The sequence below is a fragment of the Enhydra lutris genome, unplaced genomic scaffold (assembly GCF_002288905.1).
Source record: "Enhydra lutris kenyoni isolate GAN:26980312 unplaced genomic scaffold, ASM228890v2 scaffoldscaffold21, whole genome shotgun sequence".
NCBI lineage: Eukaryota > Metazoa > Chordata > Mammalia > Carnivora > Mustelidae > Enhydra > Enhydra lutris.
In genome coordinates, this window is record NW_019154105.1 from 25,257,809 (window position 1) to 25,281,192 (window position 23,384).

A 23,384-nucleotide genomic window follows, 5' to 3' on the forward strand; every position below is an offset into this window, starting at 1 on the left:
AAATATCTATGCCCCTAACATAGGAGCAGCCAATTATATAAACCAATTAATAACAAAATCAAAGAAACACCTCAACAATAGTACAATAATAGTAGGGGACTTTAACACCCCCCTCACTGAAATGGACAGATCATCTAAGCAAAAGATCAACAAGGAAATAAAGGTTTTAAATGACACACTGCACTAGATGGACATCACAGGTATATTCAGAACATTCCATCCCAAAGCAACAGAATGCAGATTCTTCTCTAGAGAACATGGAACATTCTCCAGAATAGATCACATACTGAGTCACAAATCAGGTCTCAGATCCCACATCAGTGTGATCCCAAAAGATTGAGATCATTCCCTGCATATTTTCAGACCACAATGCTTTGAAACTAAAACTCAACCACAAGAGGAAAGTTGGAAAGAACTCAAATACATGGAGGTTAAAGAGGATCCTACTAAAGAATAAATGGGTCAACCAGGAAACTAAAGAATTAAAAAAAATTGATGGAAACAAATGGAAATGAAAACACAACTGTTCAAAATCTTTGGGACACAGCAAAGTCTGTCCCAAGAGGAAAGTATACAGCAATACAAGTCTTTCTCAAGAAACAAGAAAGGTATCAAGTACACAATCTAACCCTATACCTAAAGGAACTGGAGAAAGAACAGCAAAGAAAGCCTAAACCCAGCAGGAGAAGAGAAATAATGAAGAACAGAGCTTAAACCAATGAAATAGAAATCAAAAGAACAGTAGAAGAAATCAACAAAACTAGGAGCATGTTCTTTGAATGAATTAATAAGATTGATAAACCCCTGGCCAGACTTATCCAAAAGAAAAGAGAAAGGATCCAAGTTAATAAAATCAGGAATGACAGAGGAGAGATCACAATCAACACCAAAGAAGTACAAACAATTATAAGAACATATTGTGAGCAACTATACACCATTAAATTTGACAATCTGGAAGAAATGGATGCATTCCTAGAGATGTATAAACTACCAAAACGGAACCAGGAAGAAATAGAAAACCTGAACAGACCTATAACCAGTAAGGAGATTGAAGCAGTCATCAAAAATCTCCCAACAAACAAGAGCCCAGGGCCAGGTGGCTTCCCAGGGGAATTCTACCAAACATTTAAAGAAGAACTAATTCCTATTCTCCCGAAACTGTTCCAAAAAATAGAAATGGAAGGAAAACTTCCAAACTCATTTTATGAGGCCAGCATCACCTTGATCCCCAAACCAGACAAAAACCCCATCAAAAAGGAGATCAATATCCTTGATGAACACAGATGCAAAAATTCTCACCAAAATAGTAGCCAATAGGATCCAACAGTACATTAAAAGGATTATTCACCACAATCAAGTGGGATTTATTCCTGAGCTGCAAGCTTGGTTCAATATCTGCAAATCAATCAGTGCGATACAATACTTTAATAAAAGAAAGAACAAGATCCATATGATACTCTCAATGGATGCTGAAAAAGCATTTGACAAAGTACAGCATCCTTTCTTGATCAAAACTCTTCAAAGTGTATGGATAGTACATACCTCAATATCATCAAACCCATCTATGAAAAACCCACAGCAAATATCATTCTGAATGAGGAAAAACTGAGAGCTTTGCCTCTAAGGTCAGGAACATGGCAGGGGTTTCCACTATCACCACTGCTACTCAACATAGTACTAGAAGTCCTAGCCTCAGCAATCAGACAACAAAAGGAAATAAAAGGAATCCGAATTGGCAAAGAAGAAGTCAAACTATCACTCTTTGCAGATGATAGGATACTTTATGTGAAAAACCCAAAAACTCCACCCCAAAACTGCTAGAATTCATATAGGAATTCAGTAAGTGGCAGGATATAAAATCAATTGACAGAAATCAGTTGCATTTCTATATACCAACAGCAAGACAGAAGAAAGAGAAATTAAGGAGTTGATCCCATTTGCAGTTGTACCCAAAACAATAAGATACCTAGGAATAAGCCTGACCAAAGAGGCAAAAAATCTGTACTCAGAAAATTATAAAGTACTCATGAAAGAAATTGAGGAAGACACAAAGAAATGGAAAAACATTCCATGCTCATGGATTGGAAGAACAAATATTGGGAAAATGTCTATGCTACCTAAAGCAATCTACATGTTTAATGCAATTCCTATCAAAATACCATCAACTCTTTCCAACAAATGGAACAAATAATCCTAAAATTTATATGGAACCAGAAAAGACCCGAAATAGCCAGAAGAATGTTGAAAAAGAAAACCAAAGTTGGTGACATCACAATTCTAGACTTAAAGCTCCATTACAAAGCTATAATCATCAAGACAGTATGGTACTGGCACAAAAACAGACACATAGATCAATGAAACAGAACAGAGAGCCCAGAAATTGACTCTCAACTCTATGGTCAACTAATCTTCGACAAAGCAGGAAATAATGTCCAATGGAAAAAAGACAGTTTCTTCAACAAATGGTATTGGGAAAATTGGACAACCACATGCAGAAGAATGAAAGTAGACCATTTCCTAACACAGCACACAAAAAATAGACTCAAAATGGATGAAATACCTCAATGTGAGACAGGAATCCATCAAAATCCCTCAAGAGAACACAGGCAGCAACCTTTTTGACCTCAGCGGCACCAACTTCTTGCTAGAAACATCACTAAAGGCAAGGGAAGCAAGGGCAAAAATGAACTATTGGGACTTCATCAAGATCAAAAGCTTTTGCACAGCAAAGGAAACAGTCAACAAAACTAAAGGTCACCGACAGAATGGGAGAAGATATTTGCAAATAACATATCAGATAAAGGGCTAATATCAAAAATCTATAAAGAACTTAGCAAACTCAACACCCAAAGAACAAATGATCCAATCAAGAAATGGGTAGAAGACATGAACAGACATTTCTGCAATGAAGACATCCAAATGGTCAACAGACATGAAAACGTGCTCAACAGCACTCGGCATCAGGGAAATGCAAATCCAAACCACAGTGAGATACCATCTCACACCAGTCAGAATGGGTAAAAATTAACAAGTCAGGAAGTGACAGATGCTGGCGAGAATGCACAGAAAGGGAAAACCTCTTACACTGTTGGTGGGATTGCAAGCTGGTGCAGCCACTCTGGGAACCAGTATGGAGGTTCCTCAAAAAGTTTAAAATAGAGCTACCCTTCGACCCAGCAATCACACTACTGGGTATTTACCCTAAAGATACAAATGTAGGCATCTGAAGGGGCACATGCACCCGAATGTTTATAGCAGCAACGTCCACAATACAAACTACAGAAAGAACCTAGATGTCCATCAACAGATGAATGGACAAAAAAGACGTGTCATATATACACAATGGAATACTATGCAGCCATCAAAAAATTAAATCTTGGGGCACCTGGATGGCTCAAAGGGTTAAAGCCTCTGCCTTCAGCTCAGGTCATGATCCCAGGGTCCTGGGATCGAGCCCCGCATCGGGCTCTCTGCTCAGCAGGGAGCCTGCTTCCCTTCCTCTCTCTTTGCCTGCCTCTCTGCCTACTTGTGATCTCTGTCTGTCAAATAAATAAATAAAATCTTTAAAAAAAAATTAAATCTTGCCCTTTGCAACGACATGGATGGAACTAGAGGGTATTATGCCAAGCGAAATAAGTCAGTCAGAGAAAGACAATTATCATATGATCTCTCTGATGTGATGAATTTGAGAGGCAGGGCAGGGGGTCATGGGGAGCAGGGAGGGAACAAATGAAATGAGATGGGACCAGGGAGGGAGACACCATAAAAGACTCTTAATCTCAGGAAACAAACAAAGGGTTGCTAGAGGGGAAGGGGTAAGAAGGATGGGGTGGCTGGGTGATGGACATTGGGGAGGGTATGTGCTATGGTGAGTGATGTGAATTGTGTAAGACTGAGGATTCACAGACCTGTACCCCTGAAGCAAATAATACATTATATGTTAATTTAAAAAGGGGGAAGAAATAATGTATGATCTCACTTATATGTGGAATAATAAAAAAAAAAAGGTATACTCAGAGTCAGAAAGTAAACCAACCCCTGGTGGTTTCCAGGGATGGAGGTTGGAGAAATGGGGAAGATATTGGTCACAGGATACAAACTTTAGTTATAAGAATAAGGTCTGGGGATCTAATGTCTAGCATGGTGATTATAGTTAATAATACTGTATTGTATACTTAAAGTTTGCTAAGAAAGTAGATCTCAAGTGTTGTTACTACACATACACATACATGCACACACAGAGAAAATGGAAACAATTTTTTTTTCTTTTTAACTAATGTTCTTTTAAGAAAAAGAAAAAAGATTTTTTAGAAGTAATCCCTTTTCCCTCCTTACTACATTGATCTAATTAATTTATTCATAGCGTTAATTCTGATAAAATCTGAAATGTCCTTGTTTATGTATTTGTTTCTGTCCCCCTAAGTGATCATCACTTGCCTGGAAGGCTGGACCTTAACTATTCGGTTTGCTCTTGTATTCTGATAGCTAGAACAAAATTTGGTTTCAATAAATGTTTGCTACATGAGTGACTGAGTAAGTGAGTGAATGAGTGAATGAATGAATGAATGAGTTAGTTAGATTAGCCATCTGAATGAGCCGTCTAGACCAGACGTCGCCATCTCCTCATGTATCTGTCTGATACACAGTTCTCTTCTCTGTTAGAAAGGGGGTTGGGTTTCACAAACAGCTATGTGAATTTTGTTGAGCAAAACACAGGCAGACTGTGGGTGGTGGTGAGTTCTGAATCATCAATTAAAATCAAGACACAATGGCCAGGCCATCAGAGGCTTGTAGGTGGGTGTTTTGGGAAGAAATGGCCAGCTGTGGATTAGGGCAGCTAGGGATGGGACATTTGATCCCGCAAAAGATGTGCCTGATGTGGTTTGGGGTGTGTGTGTGTGTGTGTGTGTGTGTGTGTGTGTAGTGAAAAGATTGTTTCTTGGACCCTAGGTAGGTAGAATCCTCATAGAGAATCTATCCTCAAGGTAAATGCCAGTTGGGAAGGGAAGCCGCTCAGAGAGGCTAGACCGTGTGTATGGTGTGAAACGTCCTTTACACACCCTCCATGACTCAGTGTTTCATCTGGGCTGGACTCTGTTTTCCTGCTGGGTGCCAATTTCATCATTCAGGAGTTGCTAAGCAAAGTCCTCGCACTTGACCTTTGCTCTTACAGAGGTAAGGTTCCCTTTCTGGGCTTGTGTGCTGGGAGCAGTGAAGACTCGTCAACACAAACAGCAGACCGCCCGTTTTTCCTGAAATGAAGTAGATGAGGTCTTGAATGCAGGTGGGGGTTCGGGCCTTTTGAGAGAGCAGTTTTCCTGGCAGCAAAGACTTCTCGGGGGAACCTACCTGTTCAGAGCAACAGGGAGAGAAAGCTGTGGCATTGTCCCTGACCTTCAGCCTCCATTCCACCCCGCCCCATTCCAGTCACAAGGCCATGCACATGGAGCCAAGCACCTCACCGTGGGGCCGGGATGACACAAAAGGCAGTAAACACTGGCTGCAGAAGTGTGGCCGTTTCATTCAGCCACAGGGTGACTCATTTTCAAGAAACTCTTTTTGTTTTGATTTTTAATCAAAATTATCGTCAGCCTTTATGTATATATTTTAAGTAGGAGGAAGGCAGGAAGTTGCATACCAGGAATCTTTTAAAAGTCCAAACTTTTAGGGTGCCCAGGTAGCTCCGTGGGTTAAAGCTTCTGCCTTCCGCTCAGGTCATGATCTCAGGGTCCTGGGATCGAGTCCCACATCGGGCTCTCTGCTCGGCAGGGAGCCTGCTTCCTCCTCACTCTCTCTCTCTCTGCCTGTGATCTCTGTCTGTCAAATAAATAAAATCTTAAAAAAAAAAAAAGTCCAAACTTTCTCATTATGAGCTGCTTTTCTGACAACAGTTGTTAGCCTTAGCTGTGTATGTCACCTTTTCCAAAAAGGGCCCGAAGGCAAGAAACATGTGCAGTTGCATTGCATATTTTATAAGAGACAGAATGATTTGGATTTAAATTCAACATCTGTAATTACTTTGCATTGATACAATAACAAGGGTATTTTCTTGCATGGATTGTAGTTATTTTAATGTTACTAGGAAAAGTCAAATGTTGGATTACCCACTTCTCCTTTCCTTTTGATTTTGGTAAAGTGAATAGATCTATGGACCTGAACATGAGCTGAACACCAGGAATTAGGTCTACAGGGGCTCCAGCAAAGGTCCAAATGAAGAATGGTGTTGGACTGAGTATCGCACAGACTAGCACTCTGTAGTTAGTCATCCTTGTTCGCTCTGGAGTCTTACCCATCCCTGCCCTATCTCAAAGAAACAAGATTCAGTTCACTTAAGATTAAATTGATGGGAACTAGTACAGCCATATTGATTGTACTTAAGATTTAACATACTGGAAAGACATCACTATAATCTGGAAATCGTAATGGTGGGAAGAAAGAGAAGGGAAGTTAGGAAGCAATTCAGAGGGAAAATGCAGTAATCATATAAACAGAAGACTCATTGGAATATCGAGGAAGAAAGTATGGAGGAGTGGCTTTTAAGTGATGTCTGACTGCACTCACGCAACACTGAACACGTGGACCGCCCAGCTCATCTTGCTCAAGTGATCTGCGGGGCAAGAGAGGTGAAGGTCAAGGCAGAGCAGCTGGCCTGCCCACAATCCCCTCTCAGCTGGGGCAAGGTTGACTCTTTCCTCCAGCTGATTTGCCATGTCTCACAAAGGAACACCAAGACCAGGAAGAAAACAGTGTGCGATGGACACAGATATCTCCACTTATGGGACAGGCTCTTCCCCAAGTGTAAAACTGGGTCTATTCTCTGGCCATCTGATGTTTAGATGTTACAAACAAATTTTTAGGAAGACCACTTTATTTATGGAGGCGACTGCTGACATTGTGTTTAATAGGTAGAATTGAACTAGAATGGAACATGAGTATAGTGGGGTTTAGGAGGTCAAGGACAAAAACACAAGCTCAAGATAACCCCTAGACCTGCTCACAAATGCCTAAACTATTGAATATTGAAGGAAAATGAGAGTGAAAACCAGTCTTTATTAAATACCAAGAACCTCAAATGTATGGTTTCACTTGCTCCAGATAGCAATTCCATATGTAACATGATTCTTATCCCCTTGTTACAAGATGGACAGTGAGACCCAGACAGACAGTGATAGTTGGTTTTGTCTGTCAACTTCATGGAGCCACAGTGCCTAGATATTTGGTCAAACAGTATTCTGGGTGTGTCTGTGAGGGAATTTTGGATGACGTTAACATTTAAACCGATAGCCTAACTAAAGTAAAATTGTCCTCTCTAAAGTGGTGGGCCTTGTGTAGTCAGTTGAAGGCCCAAAAGGAGCAAAAAGGCTGACCTTTCTCTGAGTAACAAAGAATTCCTCCTAACTGGCTGCCTTCAATCTGTGACATAGGATTTTTCCTTCCTTTGGATTTGAAACTTGCCTTTGGATTGGAAACCTGCCTTTGGATTGGAAACCTTGACTCTTCCTGGGTTTTGAGCCTGCTAGGGTTTGAGCTGGAACACCACCAATGGCTCTCCTGGGTCTGCAGCTGGCTAACTCACCCTTCAGACCTTGGAACTTAGCCTCCAGAATCACATGAGCCAATTCCTTATAATAAATCTCTATATGTATCTCATATATGTACATGTATACATATATATCCTATCAATCTGTTTTTCTGGATAACCCAGCTTAAGCACATGCTCAGAGTGAGGCAGATGGTGAGCTCCAAGCCAGAATTCCAACCCAAGTCTGGCTGGTTCGCTTTAAATTCCTGTTGAAAGGTAAATAGGTAATAAGATATTCAGCTGAGGGCAATTTTAGACTTGTATGATTTTACATGGTGAGAGGGCAAAGGTATAAATATCAGAACACGGACACCTAAAATGAATAGACAAGAATGTTGGGGGAGGCTAAAGGGTGCAGCAACCTCAAATTTCTGCTGGGTTGACCGTCTTATATGAGATCTTGAACAATGCAGTCGACCCTTGAACAACACAACTGCGCAGGTCCATTTACATACGGATTTTTTTATAGCACAGTACTATAAAGGCATTTTCTATTTCTTATGATTTTCCTTTTTTTTTTCTCTTAAACATTTGATATATTCATGAGAGAGATCAAGTGAGAGAGAGCACAAGCAGAAGGAGTGGGAGAAGCAGGGAGCCCAACTCCCGGCTCGATCCCAGGACCCTGGGATCATGACCTGAGCTGAAGGCAGACACTTAACTGACTGAGCCACCCAGGCTCCCCTCCTTATGATTTTCTTAATAACATTATCTTTTCTGCAGCATACTTTGCTGTAGGAATACCGTATGTAACATCTGTAACATACAAAATATGTTTAAATTAACTTTATGTTGTCAGTAAGATCTTCAGTCAACAATAAGGTTACTAGTAGTTAAGTTTGGGGGGAGTCAAAGTTATATATGGATTTTTGACCATGTGGGGGGTCAACACCCCCAACCATCACATTGTTCAAAGGTCAATTCTACTGTTAACCACCATTTTCCAAGCTCCTCCTGAAGGCAAGCACTTCACACACAACCAGTGTTTATAATAACCTTGCAGGTAGATATTAGTGTTCCAAATTTGCGTAGAGGTTCACACAGTTGGGAAGTGGCAGAGGCAGGATACAAACTCAGGTCTCTCTGGCTGCAGAGCCCATGTTCTTCCCATGAGATCTGACCTCCTCTTTGGGCACCTGATCCTTAAGCAACATACTTTCAACACTGGCCCCCCACCCTTAATATTTTAATTGGTACTGATCCTCCTTGCAGGACAGTAAGTAGCCAGGTATATGTAGAATATGACATATATATTATATAATTTCCTAAGCCAAATCCTGTATTAAATTCAGACTTATTATCCAAGCAATCAGTAGGTGAGGATCCTGGCTACAGAAAGAAAGGGAAACCAAGAAGGGGAAGAAATTAGATCAAGGCTGAGATGTTCACAGCAACTCATGCTAAGCAGGTGCTTGCTAATAATAACTTTGTTCATGTGAATTATAAAAGTATAGGTTCTGAAAATATAAGATAAATCTTATCCACTTAGAAGTTCTGACTGAGCCTTAATAATCGCAAAAGAACCATTGTCACAGAGCCAGTGAATCAACAGTATAAAGCCTTTATTTTGTATGGGGCTTTGCCATAAGCTTCATGAGGAACTGAAGGGTGCAGGGCAATGGTCCCTGATGGGAGATAGAATAAAAACAAAAATAATAAAATATATTTCATGCATATCCTATTTCATGGAACTTAGGATGATAACAACCATACGATTCAAGAGGCTTTACGTACCACAAAGAAAGAAAACGTGCTAATGAATATAATTGGGAGAAGCCACTCATTATAAACTATCCTGAGTTCAGAAATATTGAAATGCAGGAAAAAGCGTGTCTTAGAATCAAATAAATATTATATATAGCAGAGAGAGAGAGGAAAGAGAACTCATTCATGTTCATCTCCAAGGCCAAGAGTCAAAAGAAGTATTTAGATAACCATCTCTGAATTCAAATGTAGCCATCTCTAATTGTTATATGTCAACATCAGATTCACTGTGACACAATTATTAAATATTAAGAAAATATCAACCATATTTTTCCCATGAGAATATTTTCAACTGTACGGCAAAAAAGGAAGATGTCTCAAACACAAATTTGTTCCAAGTTTGTATCTGCTAGTTCCTATGAGATTTCTGTAATGAAAATTAAAATCAAGTTGCATGTTTCCTTTGCCCGTTTTCTCCTTTTTTTTCCATGATGCACTCATTGTTTAAAAGAAAAATTTTCCATACATTAAAAAAAATGTTTTTGCCACTCAGAAAATGTCTTTCTATAGGTCATTCTTGTTCACTAACATCATTCTAATCTAATCTCCCATCATGGAACTGAGAGTCTGAAAATGTCAACATTATATGTCAAGAACTTCAAAGACAGAGATTTCTACGTTGGACATTGCAGTTCTGAGACAGTGAAGTGTACTTTATGAAGAAATATGCTATATTATAACCTTTGTGCTATGGGCATCTGTAACTCAGCAGGCTTGAGTGGCCTTCTGGGGGATTGAACATACCATTCTTCACTCAAACCTCCTCTCTGAAACCTGGGAAATACTCTCCCACTAGATAATTTGGTCTCCTTATTTACAGTAATTTTAACCAAAAAATGTTAGAAGTTTAATTAAGCTAAGGGAAAGGAAAACTCATGGCCATTACTTTTTCAGCAGATGACATGGTTACCGAATGTTCTCTAATATGGCAGTTGCTTGAAACCTCTTGAGGAAATTATCTTTCTATTTGGGGTCCTCAGGGATATGAGTGCCACACTCTCTTAGTGTGAACTGCTCACCTTCCTAACTGGCACAGTCATCTGGCTGGTGTGAATTGCTGTTTTTTCCCACCACCCTTGGGTGTCCTAGGACAGTGGTTCTTAGTACAATTTTCTGCTCACCGCATGGCAGTTGGATGAGGTTGCCATAAAAGACATAACTCCTTTTTGCATTTCCAGATTATTCATCCATTAGATCACATATTGAGTACCCTCTATTTGTCAGACAACTCTTCTAGGCATTGGGATTACACATGGAAAAATGCTGTCTCTGCCTTCATGGAGTTCATTTCAGTGAGAAGATACAGAAAATAAGCAAATATTTAAGTAAACATACAATGTGACAGATTATAGTAAGTGCTATGGAAAAAAGGAAAGCCAAGTAAAAGGGCAAGGAAAGGGACTTACTGCTGAGGGCTCCATCAGTAAGAGGATTTTTTTAAAAAAAGATTTTTAGGGGCGCTTGGGTGGCTCAGTGGGTTAAAGCCTCTGCCTTTGGCTCAGGTCATGATCCCAGGGTCCTGGGATTGAGCCCTGCATCGGTTTCTCTGCTCAGTGGGGAAGCCTGCTTCCTCCTCTCTCTCTCTGCCTGCCTCTCTGCCTACTTGCGATCTCTGTCTGTCAAATAAATAAATAAAATCTTTTAAAAAAAAGATTTTTATTTATTTTTTTATTTGAGTAGGGGGAGGGGCAGAGGGAGAGAGAAAGGCAGACTCCCTGCTGAGCAGGGCTCAGCCAGGGCTCTATCCCAAGATCCCGGGATCACGACCTGAGCCAAAGACAGATGTATAAACAACTGAGCCACCCAAGTCCCCCAGTAAGAGGATTTTTGAGCAGAGACCTAAAGATAGTGATGTTATGTGGGGGAAGAACATTCCAGAAGGTAGAGCAAGCGGACTCTATTACAACCTTATGAATTAGACAGAAGGCAGGGGACAGATGAGGGTAGAAGGTGTAGGGTTTGGAAATTTATTAAAACTTTGAAGAGTCATTTAAAGGCATCACAAATGTCTTTTTACAAGAGAAAATGAATGTATATGTATGTTCCAAGTTTTGAAAGCTGAACTTTATTTAATTAAGAGTAAGTCTTGATTTCTTAAGCTCACTACTTTAAAATAAATATTAAAACAGCAAACAAATATGTACTGTTGAAGAAACTTATTGAAGAATAAGAAAAAATGAAGCTTGTTATTTCTAGTCTATACAGATCTTTAACATGTAAATATGAGTGAAATAGTAGAAATGTCACCTGCATCATCACCTCTTTGATATAGTCATTAGAATTATTGTATTTTTACTAACACATGTTTATAGAAGGCATTGGCAAATTACAGCCTGTGGGCCAAATCTGGCCCACCATCTGTTTTTGTACGGCCTGCTAGCTAATAATGGCTTTTATATTTTTAAATTGGTAGGGGAAAAGATCAGAGGAAGAGTAATATTTCATGGTGTGTGGAAATTATATGAAATTTCAATTTAAGTGTCTTTAAATAAAGTTTTATTGGAACACAATCATACTTGTTTATTTACTTATTGTCTATACCTACTTTAGCAATACAGAGATAGAATTGAGGATTGTGATGGAGACTATTCGGCCTGCAAGAACTGAAATATTTACTCTCTGGTCGTTTACAGAAAAAGTTTGCAGACCCCTTGTTTATAGCATCCTCCCTATTTTCAAATAATACAGATGTAGATGTCTTGAGTTTGGGAGGTAGCATCACTGAGATAGTATCACGTATGTTAAAATGTATCTATTTTAGATGTACAATTTGATGAGTTTTTACAAATATGATGGTCATGAAACTACCACCAAAAGAGATACAGAACATTTCCATTGCTCTAGCGGCTGTCACATGGCCCTTCGGGGTCAATCTCCTCAGTCTACTGACTGCTGACATTCACTGATCTGCTTTGTATTCTCAGTATTGTCCCTTTCCTAGTATACTATGTAAATAAACTCTATAGTCCTTTTTTTTTTTTTTTTGGTGCTGTGCAGTATTAGACCATTCCTTTTTATTACTAAATACTATTCCATTATATGGATATACCACAATTTGTTTATCCATTCACTGGTTGATGGACATCGGGGCTATTTCCAGTTTGGGGATCTTATTAGTAAGGCTGAAAAGAATATTCACATATATCTTTGTGTGGATATACATGTTAATTTCTTTTGGACAAATATCTTGGAATGGAATTATTATTTTCTATAGTAATGACCTGCTTTTTAAGAAGTTGGTGACCTCTTTTTCAAAATAATTATACTAATCCCAGTAAGAATGAATGAGAGTAGCAGTTGCTCTACACCAGTGGCAACACTTGGTATTATCCGTCTTTTTTATTTTAGTTATTCTGGTGGTATATGGTAGTACATCATTTAATTTTTTAGGTTGTGTTTCCCTAAAGACTAATGGTTTTAAGCATCTTTTCATGTATTTGTTTGCTGTCCATAGATCTTCTTTTCCTGTTCAAATCTTTTGCCAATTTTTTACTAGGTTGCTTATTTTCTCTTGCATTGAAAGAAATTTTCATGTATTCTGAATACAAGTCGTTTAGCTGGTATGTTTTTGCAAATATTTTCTCCCAACGTGTATCTTGCCTTTTCATTTTCTTAATGGTGTCTTTTAAAGAGTAAATACCTTTAATTTAATGAAATCCAACTCAGCAATTTTTATTTTATACTTCATGCTTTCCAAGTCATATTTTTAAAATTGTTTGCTTAACCCCAGATCACTAAGCTTTTCTCCTATATTTTCTTCTAGAATTTTATAGTGTTATGTTTTACATGTAGCTTCATGGTGCATTTTTGTGTACAATGTTATATAATTAATGAGATTTCTTTCTTTTTGGCTTATGGATATCCAACTCTTCCAGAACCATTTGTTAAAAAGATTATCCTTTCCCACTGAATTGTCTTGATACCTTTGTTAAAAAAAAATAAATTAACTACATAAATTTGGGTATATTTTTTACTATTCTGTACTTCCTATTCTAAGTACGTCCTATTCTGTACTTTTGATGTGTATATCAATATTTTTGCTACCACATTGTCATTATTACTATAACTATTTTTTTAAGATTTTATTTACTTGTTTGACAGAGAGAGACACAGTGAGAGAGGAAACATAAGCAGAGGGAGTGGGAGAGGGGGAAGGAGGCGTCCCACTGAGCATGGGGTCTGATGCAGGGCTTGATCCCAGCACCCTGGGATCATGATCTGAGCCAAAGGCAGATGCTTAATGACTGAGCTCCCCAGGCATCCCATTACTATAGCTTTATAAAAGCTCTTCAATCAGGTAGTACAAGTACTCCAACTTTGTTCATTTTTGTAAAATTGTTAGGCTACTATAGATCTTTTGCATTTCCATATATATTTCAGAATTGATGTGTCAACTTCTTAAAAAAAAAAAAGCCTGTTGGACATTTGATTAAGATGCACTGAATTTATAAATCAGGGTATCAAGAGTTTGCTATCTTAACAAATTTTAGTCTTCTGACCATTAATCTGATATAGTTCTCCTTTTATCTGGGTCTTAGAATTTTCAGGATCTAGGTCTTCCATGTATTTTGTTGAACTTATCCCTAAGAATTTCATGTTTGCCACTGTTTTAAATACTGTTTTAAGTTGTAATTTATAATATTCATTGCTAGTATATAGAAATACAAGTGAAATCCATATATTGATTTTTACTCTGCAAACTTACTAAGCTTATTTATTAGGTCTAAAATGTTTTTAATAGATTCCTTAGAATTTTCTACCTAGAAGACTATATTGTCTGCAAACAAGGATACTTTTTTTCTTTCCAATCTCTATGCCTTTTACTCCCGGTTCCTGTATTATGGGCTTGGCTAAAACTGACATGGTGAATTCAACAGTGTCGAAAAGACTTGGTAAAAGTGGGCGTCTTCATCTTGTTCTCAGTCCCAAGGAAGAGCGACACTAACATACAGGAGCACAGAAAATTTAGGAGCATAGAGAACGTCATTTGATAATAGCTCGTGTCTTCTTCTGGCTCTGCCTTCCTGTATATTATCTCTCCATCAGCCGCATGTTCTTCACATGGAGTTCCCAGCAGCTTTTGGCACACGTCTCAGTGTCCCGCTAGTGCAGTGATTGGCAACCATGCATGATTTTGCTCTCCTCTCCCTCTGGCGGCATTCGGCAGTGTTGGGAGAAATTTGGGGTTATTACAACTGGAGGTAGGGGGTTGCTACCAGCACTAGTGGGTCGAGGCCACGGGTGCTATTAAACATCTTATTATGCCCAGGACAATCCCTGCACAACAAAGAATTATCTGGACTTCTATGTCAATCGCAATACGGCTGAGAAATGCTGTAGTGAAAGAGCTTCTCACTCCAACAGTTTTAACCCAAGGCCCAGGACTGAGTCTCACTGGACCAACTTTTGTCACATGCTCATCATACGGCCATCTCACACGGCCAACCGCCATGGCCAAAGCCTTCAAAATACCCATTGGGCAGACTTGGGCCAACATGGGCTGACATGTCACAACTACCTAAATTTATGCATGAACTATGAACATAGTATTTTGGCTTACTAAAGTTTAAATTACTGGCTGACACCAGAGGAAGGGGGAAACGATGCTGGGAAGGCAAGAAAACCAGATGTTCAAAAGACCACCCTTGGGAGAGGAGACGTGTAAGACCCTGAGCCAGATATATAGGGATTAAAGTCCTACCAGGGACTCGAGGACCTGTCTGGTTGACAGGAGACTCTGGCTCACGCCTGAAAGGGGGTCATGGGGGACACTCTGATGTTCACAGGAGAACACTGGGTCCCACCAGCCACTGAACCTGTTCACAGCATGAGTTCATTCCCAGCCTCACTGTCACAATTTGCCCCAGGAAGGGAGTGAGGGGGACTGAAGCTCTGTGAATGAGCTCAGCAACCGGAATAGACAGAGGTGGCCCGTGGAGGGCTTTTGTAACTCCAGATGTAAAGGTACAGGGAGAGACAAGGATGGTCCTGTGGGAATCTCAGACCCACACCAAAGGCACTGAGCATTTCTTATTCGTATTCTAGTGTGGGGAGTGTTTTCACCAATGAACCAGATTAATAAAAGTTATCTTTTAGATAACTTCAAAAGCTGGTCATACTGTGATATGTGGTGATTATGTTTCAAACTCCTTTTATTCTCCACCTCTAGAGAGGAAACAGGCTGTCTGCATTTCCTGACAAGCTTCATGTAAGCATGACACTTATTTTGTTAAAAGATTTTATTTATTTATTTTTGAGAAAGAGAGTACAGGAGCACGAGCAAGGGGGGGGGGGGGTGTAGAGGGAGAAGCAGGCTCCCCACTGAGCAGGGAGCTGGATGTGGGGCTTGATCCCAGAATCCCAGGATCAGGACCTGAGCGGAGGGCAGACACTTAACCCACTGAGACACCCAGGATACTTAAATGATGGCTCCATAGAGCCTTACGCTTTTCTCTCATTCAGTATTTTCCAACAAAAGGCATTCTTTTTGGGGGGGTAAAGCTCTGATCAAAGACCTGTAAGGTAATAATACCACCTCTATTCCACATTTTTCCATATAAAAAGTTAATAAACCTTCAGAAAACACTATGAGGAAATGTTGCTGGAAAAAAAAAAAGAAGTTAATAAAATTACCTTTATTAGGTGCAGGAAAAAGAAGTGATTTTTTTTTTCTTTTTGTCATTAAGGGTGAGACAATTCTCCAATTTTGGGGTCCATCTAGATAAAAAATATTGCAGAAATATGAGATTAACACCAATTCATAGTGAATATTTCTGACTTAAAAGGCACTGAAGGACAAGCATATTTGTGTAATGAAGGTTTTGACCTGACTACTAGTAAAATGGGCTTTCACCACTATTCATTTTCTTTCTGGTTTCTAAGGGGATTGGGTTTTTGAATAAGAGAGCAGTCTGGAATCAATTTACAAAGTGCACATGAGGACACGGCAAGGTGGGTACTGCCCAAGATTATTATTTTACAAAAGACACCTCAAAAGCAATTTTCCATTGACTTTTCTCTGCACTAGAAAATCAGAGGCTCTGGGAACATTTGAAGAGTTAAAATAGGGTAAGTGGATTAGTATAATTCCCTGATGACTTTTTCAGTTTTATGTAGGAAAGATTTTGAAAGTATTCATTCGCCAACCTGAAGCATCTGGAAGCCTCACAGTCTAAAGGCAGCTTTAGGTTCTCTTGGACTCTGTTTGCCCACCTTTTTATTTCTACAAGAAGTTCAGCCTTCATTTCCAACCCCTATCTATCCCCCACCCTGCCCCCCACAAGCCAGTTTTTGAATAAAATGTCAGAAATGCCTTGTCAACAGAAGGAACTTTAGGAGAGAAAATCAGATTGTTGTTCATTTTTACTTCTTTTTTGCCTTAACTTCTCCCCACCTCATCCCATCACCAACACTCTTTCTTTCAAACGATTGGAATTCATTGTTTCAAAGACAAGAACAAAAACAAAACACCTCTGCTTCCTGGGTAAAGCAGCAGACTCGTAGTGTTCCTGGGGCTCTTGGCAGTGGAAGACCTTGGGGAACTCCTTCCGGTGGTATGGGGGTGGGGGGAGGGGTGATCATCCTCTGCCGCTGTCTTCACATGACAGTGGGCTCAAGGGGGTCAAGTGTGAAGGAGATAGGAGAGACCGGTGGCTTAGCTGCTCCCTTGATATCTTTGAAAAGGGGTTTCTTGTGGCAAGGGACAAAAACCCCTCTAGATTTAGCACAGGGGGAACATGTTGGTACTGTACTATCTGGTCTCAGGAACAAATACATTCAAAGAGTTAAGCCCTGTTGAGCCCCTCTTCCACCTCTGTCTCAGCTGCTCTTACCACGAGCGGCTCACTCTCTCAAACCAGGTTTCTCCCCGAGGCTCTCCCTTCAGCTGCCCAAAACTCCAGGGCCCATTCTTCGTGATTAACGGAGAGCAAGCGCTCCCTACTCTCACTCTAATGTTTGAAATCCCAGGGCAGTCCACTTCTCTGCCCCATTTGGGTTTCATGCTCACATTCTGTAGCCCAAGGAGCGGAGAACATGATTGACAACTCACAGTAGGACCACAAGGTTGGAGGGAAGGAAGAAGTACTTCCCCCAAACCTGTTTTTTGTTTTTGTTTTGTTTTGTTTTTTAAAGATTTTATTTATTTGACAGACAGAGATCACAAGTAGGCAGAGAGGCAGGCAGAGAGAGGAGAAGGGAAGCAGGCTCCCCGCTGAGCAGGGAGCCTGATGCGGGGGCTCAATCCCAGGACCCAGAGACCATGACCTGAGCTGAAGGTAGTGGCTTAACCCACTGAGCCACCCAGGCGCCCCCCCAAACCTGTTTTTTTTTTTTAAATAAGATTTTTTATGTATTTATTTGACAGAGAGAGATCACGAGCAGGCAGAGAGGCAGGCAGAGAGAGAGAGAGAGAGAGAGGAGGAAGCAGGCTCCCCGCTGAGCAGGGAGCCCGATGTGGAACTCGATCCCAGGACCCCAAGATCATGACCTGAGCCGAAGGCAGAGGCTTTAACCCACTGAGCCACCCAGGCATCCCCCCAAACCTGTTTTTTGAAGAAAAGAATAAGTTCCAAAGCTGGATAAAGAATATGCTACACCTTTAAGACTTGTGAGATATGGGGGCACCTGGGTGGCGCAGTCGTTAAGTGTCCGCCTTCTGCTCAGCTCATGATGTCAGGGTCCTGGGATTGAGCCCCACATTGGGCTCCCTGCTCAGCAGGAGGCCTTCTTCTCCCTCTCCCTCTCCCACTCCCCCGCTTGTGTTCCCTCTGTATCTCTCTCTGTCAAGTAGATAAATAAAATCTTTTTAAAAAAAGAATTGTGAGATACTTTTATCCTCCCACGTTTTAATGTCTCGGAAATCGTGATCAATGTCATATAACGTTTAATTGGCAGTATTTCTTCTTTTTTAGCATTATATAAAATATATTTACATATAAATATATATAATATATTAATACTATATATTATATAGTATTATATAATATATATTTTATATATTACATAGCATTATATATTTATATAATTTTATATTTTATCAAATAGAATATATAACGTATATATTTTATATTATATATAAAATAGTGGTACCAATAATATTTTATGTTATATATAAAATAGTGGTTTATATTATATATGAAATAGTGGTTCGTCTTATAACGGACAGTATCTTAGATTCAAGGAAACTTGGTATGTCTGGAAGGCATGTGAAGGTCAAGAGGAGAGGAAAATAGGAGCAGACAAAGGTAACAGTCGACGTGACTGCCTGGATGGGAGAAAATACCAAGGATCAAAACCTCAATACTAAGGGAGGGAGATAGAGGTTAATGCCGTGCAACACTGTCATGTTTTTGTAGACAAAGAACCTGAGCTTCTGTCACTGACTCAGACAAGTTGCCTGGGGGAAATTGTTCCGCTCCTGGAGCCTTTGTTTCCAGCTTAGGAGCTGACAGTTGGTAGCCTGCCTACTTCTCCGGAATGCTGTTAAGAGCGAGAAGGTTGACAACCTGCTGGGTGTAGGTCTCTTACCTACCCTTCGGCCCCGGGCAGTATTCAGGACAGTTCCGGGGGCAACAGCGATCTTTCTCCAGCCCCGCGGGTGCCCCAGGAACCCCTTGTCGGGAGCTGAGCGTTGCCGCATCCCGCATCCCTGGTCGTTGGTGCTCCCGAGCCGCTTCGGTAACGATCCTCGCTCTTCTTGCGTCAGTCCTAATTGCTCGGAAAAGAGCAAAGGGGCCACGGAGCTAGCCGCAACCCCAATGACTTTGCAGGCCCTCCTGCTGTGCCCTCCAAGTCTGTTTTCAAGATTTATCTCCACTCAGAATTAACGAGAAGGGGGAGGAGGGGAGGGAAATGCTAAATAGCCGCGTCGTGTTACAAATTAAGTTCGGTTTCCACAGTGGCAAAACACACGGGGTGCATATTAACCAGGCGGCGTGTGGTGGGGACTTCTCTGAGGGTTGTTTTTGCTTTCTGTCTCTCAAAGGCTTTCCAGATCCAACGTCCTTGCAGTCTCTTCTGGAGAGATCCAAGTCTGGCGGAGACAAGCTGACGGGGTACATTCTCCTACTTGTTAAAGCAGAAAGTGCCGATGCTCCAAGTGTCAGGGGAACCACATGGTGCTAATGAGGCTGGGAGATAATGTGGGGACGGGGGGGGGGGGGGGGGGGTTTGAGGATCGTGTTCTCCCCACGCTGGGGCCCTGGGGTAGCCTGTTGAGGAGAGAGAACATAAGACCCCATTAACAGCAGCTGAGTGGTTATTCCCGAATCCCCTTTCCATGCACCTGCCAGAGCAGCGCCGGGGATCCCAAGGAGTGGGCATCGCCACACAGGCTTTCCACTGCATGGGGGGAGTGTGGCAAGAAAGGCCAGCGATGCACGAGGCACATCTATCTTGTAGACACAAGCCTGTAAGAAAAAGGGACGCATCATCCTTCATTCCAGGAGGACTGTGAGCAGTGGGACTGTAAAAGGTCTGCCCTTATTAGAGACCATGTTCTCAGGCTCCATTTAACTCTGTGACTGACGTGCAGTGAACACCAGCATCGTGGGCATCATGTGTCATTGACCTAACGACACATGACTCATCTAAAGGACAAGAGATTCTGCTTCCTACGGTAGTTTGGTAACTGTGGTGTGCGTGCAGTTTCCCGTTTCATGGCATCACGGACTGTGGGGACATTTATTCATTTATTCCAACACTCATTCAACAAGTATAATTATTGAGTGTGCCTACCATATGTTCAGCCCCGTTTGAAGCCCTAGGGATGCGGCAGTAAACAAAGCAAATTAAAAATGAAACAAAAATCAACTCCCTCTTGATGAAGGCTCCGTTCTGGTGGATATGGGTAGATCAGCCTCTCCAGCACCCCCTCCTATGGTGTGGGCATTGCAGTGTTCCTCTGGGGAGCCGTTTTTTTGGGCTTTGTGATGGAAATGAGGCTGAGGAATCCTTGTTCACAGAAGCAGGTGCACTGCAGGCAAGCTTTGTGCCATAGATGGTGTTGGAAAAGGCTGGGGTGAGGGATGACAAGCTGGCAAGGTGGAAGTCTAGAACTGTGGTTGGCCACCTTGGCCACCATGCTGGGACAGGTGTCTGGGAACGAAGGAGACCCAGAGGAAAGCCAAGCTGAGCGACAGAGAGAGAGAGATCCAGAAAACTAGCATGCTTTCCATGAACCAACAATTTCCATTTCCTATCAGGCCAGTTTGAGTTGGGTTTCTGTTATCTGCCACCAAAAGATTCCTGACTTATAGCATCTGGGGGTGCTGGGTGGAAGCATAAAATCGGAGTTGGTTTTCTGTGGCTCTCTTCCTCTTTAGGGCGCACCTTTCCCAGAAAAATCCCGCATGCACATCGAGGGTATGGCAGTCCCAGGTCATCCCCCAAGGGTGTTCTATTCCTTTAACCCACTGGGTTGAAAGCACAAATTTCCCCTAGTCTGGCACTCAGGTCCCATCTCTTTTCACAGTGAGATGATGGAGTGTAGAGGGAACTGCTAGCCTTCAGAGGCCAAGGCAGCAGGTTCTGAAAGCCATCCTTGCAATGTACGAGCTGTGTGGCCCAGACCCTCAGTTTCAGCATCCGCTAAATGGGAATTCTAGCCCCATCCTCCTGGCCTCATATGTAGGAGGAGAAGCATGGTGAATGAACAGGTCTCCCTTTGTTTCCATTCTATCATTTCTCTCCCATCTCAACACTTTGCATGTCGGACCTATCGTAAAAAATGGATCAGGTCGCTGAAAGTACATGAGTGAAACAAAAAAATAAACAAACAAAGTAGGGGCTCCCCAAGCAAAAGCAGACTGGCTATCCACCTTTACAAGGGATTTTTAATCTGGTTCAGGTCCACGCCAATGTTCTGGGCCAGCTTCTACCCCGTAGCCCTGAAAATTAATGCAAGAAAGGTTAGTAATGAGACCAAGGTGAAGTGTGTTTCTTTCCAGGGGTATTTACATTTTCAGCTGGAATTGTATCTTACTGTAAATGGATGGCTCTTAATTATAGGCATTAAGTGGGGGTTGGAGGGAGAGAGTTTGCAGGCACGGGCGGGGGGCGGGCCTCAACCACATCAGCACCCACAGGCGCTCTCAGTGGGTGAAGCCAGCACTAGTGTGTGAACTGTTGCCACCACGTGCTCTGATCTCCCCCCAACTCCTCTCTGAAATAAACCTGTGTGGTTGGGACCTCGGCATCTGAGCCACCATTCCCACTGCAGTCATGGGGAGAGAGAGAAGCCGAGCCCTGCCCCGCTGCAGAAATGCCAACCCTCCTCCTCTCAGCTCCTCTGGAGGCGTGGCGTCCTAATGATCCATCTGTTAGCAGCAGTGACTGGGGCTCTGACACAAAAATCAAGGACAGTGGAAGAGGTTTCGTGGTGGTCGACAGGGTGGCACTAATGGCCTGTCTGCAGGGACAGCAGTACCAGGGTGCGGGTGGGATGCCCAATGCCCTACACCCACAGGGTCGGCAGTGTAAGCGAGGGCTGCAACACGTGCAGAGTTCTCCTTCCTGCATGCTTCCAGGAGTGCATTGCCAGGGCTTCTGAACGTAGGGCCTCTCTGCCAGGTGCTCCGGACCCCCTCAGTGCCTCTGTGAATTGAGAACTATAAGCTCAGTAAGTTAATTTCTATATCAGTTGGCGAGAGTAGATTTCTGTGGTTTGCAAATCAGAATCCCCCATAAACACCTGTCCGTAAAAGACCTCCAAATCTCCATCCCAGGGCCGACCTCTCCTATCTTCTGAACTTCTCTTGTTTTTAGCCAAGAATCCCCACTTGTATCTTCCAAATTTACTCAAGATCGTGAATTTCTTCCTGAATTTCAACTCTTCAGTTTCACATAATCATCAACGGTTTCTCTGGTGCCCAGGTCCCTCAGTCGTAATTGGCGTCCTATGAATCTAATCCTTGACTCCTTTTTTTAAAACAACCTCCATCCACCCTACCCCTCAACAAGCCTAGCTAGGCAACAAGTATTTAAGGCATGTGCCCATTAAGCCCCAGGCACCGGGAGTGCGGCAATGAGCCTGACACCCCTTGTCTGGCCTTCGAGGGGGCCCGGCCCGGCGCACAGACTCTCCTTTTTTATAGTTCCCCCAAACCATCCCAGACTCTCCTCCAGAAGCATGTCCATCTTGTCCCTGAAGTATCAGTGACATACTCCTTGCTTTGGGCTGGTTTTTGTCCACCCTCCTTCTTGGTGTGTCTTCCTCTGATGTATTTTGAATCACCTCACGTCTCTTGTCAGACACCCACAGTGGTGCGTGACAGTGTTGCAAATCCAATTAGGACCTTGGATAATATGGCCTCACGGGCCCCTGGCAAGCGCCTCTCTTGGCTCTCCGTCATCATCTCTAACTAAAGCACCACCTTCAATTTGCGTTTTTACCAAGATAGCCTGTCCTTGCGGCTCCAACCCCGGAGCCCCCTGAAATGCAACAGGCCTTTCCCCACCCAGAATGCCTCTCTAGCCCAAGTCAGACAGCAGAAGGCTCCTGGGAGGTATTCTCAGAGCAGTGCCACCAGGCTCCAGATGTTCTAGAAATCCCAGCATCCTCTGGGCACACGCATTTTCTCCCCATACAGTTTTTGTTGTTTGCGTGTGACACAGTTGGGCATTTTAAATTTATATTTTGGTAGGTGTGGATGCCTGTGTGTGTCTGTTTTCTACTCTTGGAGACCATGGCTTCCTCAAAGGCATAGACTGTGTCTCTTATTTCCAACTCTCCTGGCATGCAGTTAGAATGACGATGGTGTTATTAATATTTTCATTTTGCTTTATTGCTTACAAAGTGCTGCCACAAATGTTATAAAGTCCTCACAGAAAGTGAAGACCTTAAACTCCAGCTCAGGCAGACTTAATTACATCCTGACTCTACAACTTAATACAGGCCTGTGTCTCGGTTTATTCGTCTGTGAACAGGGCGCGATGATGCTTCTGAGTTCATAGGGTTGCTGTAAGAATGAAATAAGTGTCTAGCACATAAAACAGGCCCAGTTAGGAGTATTCTTATTGTTTGTTGAAGCAACCGCCT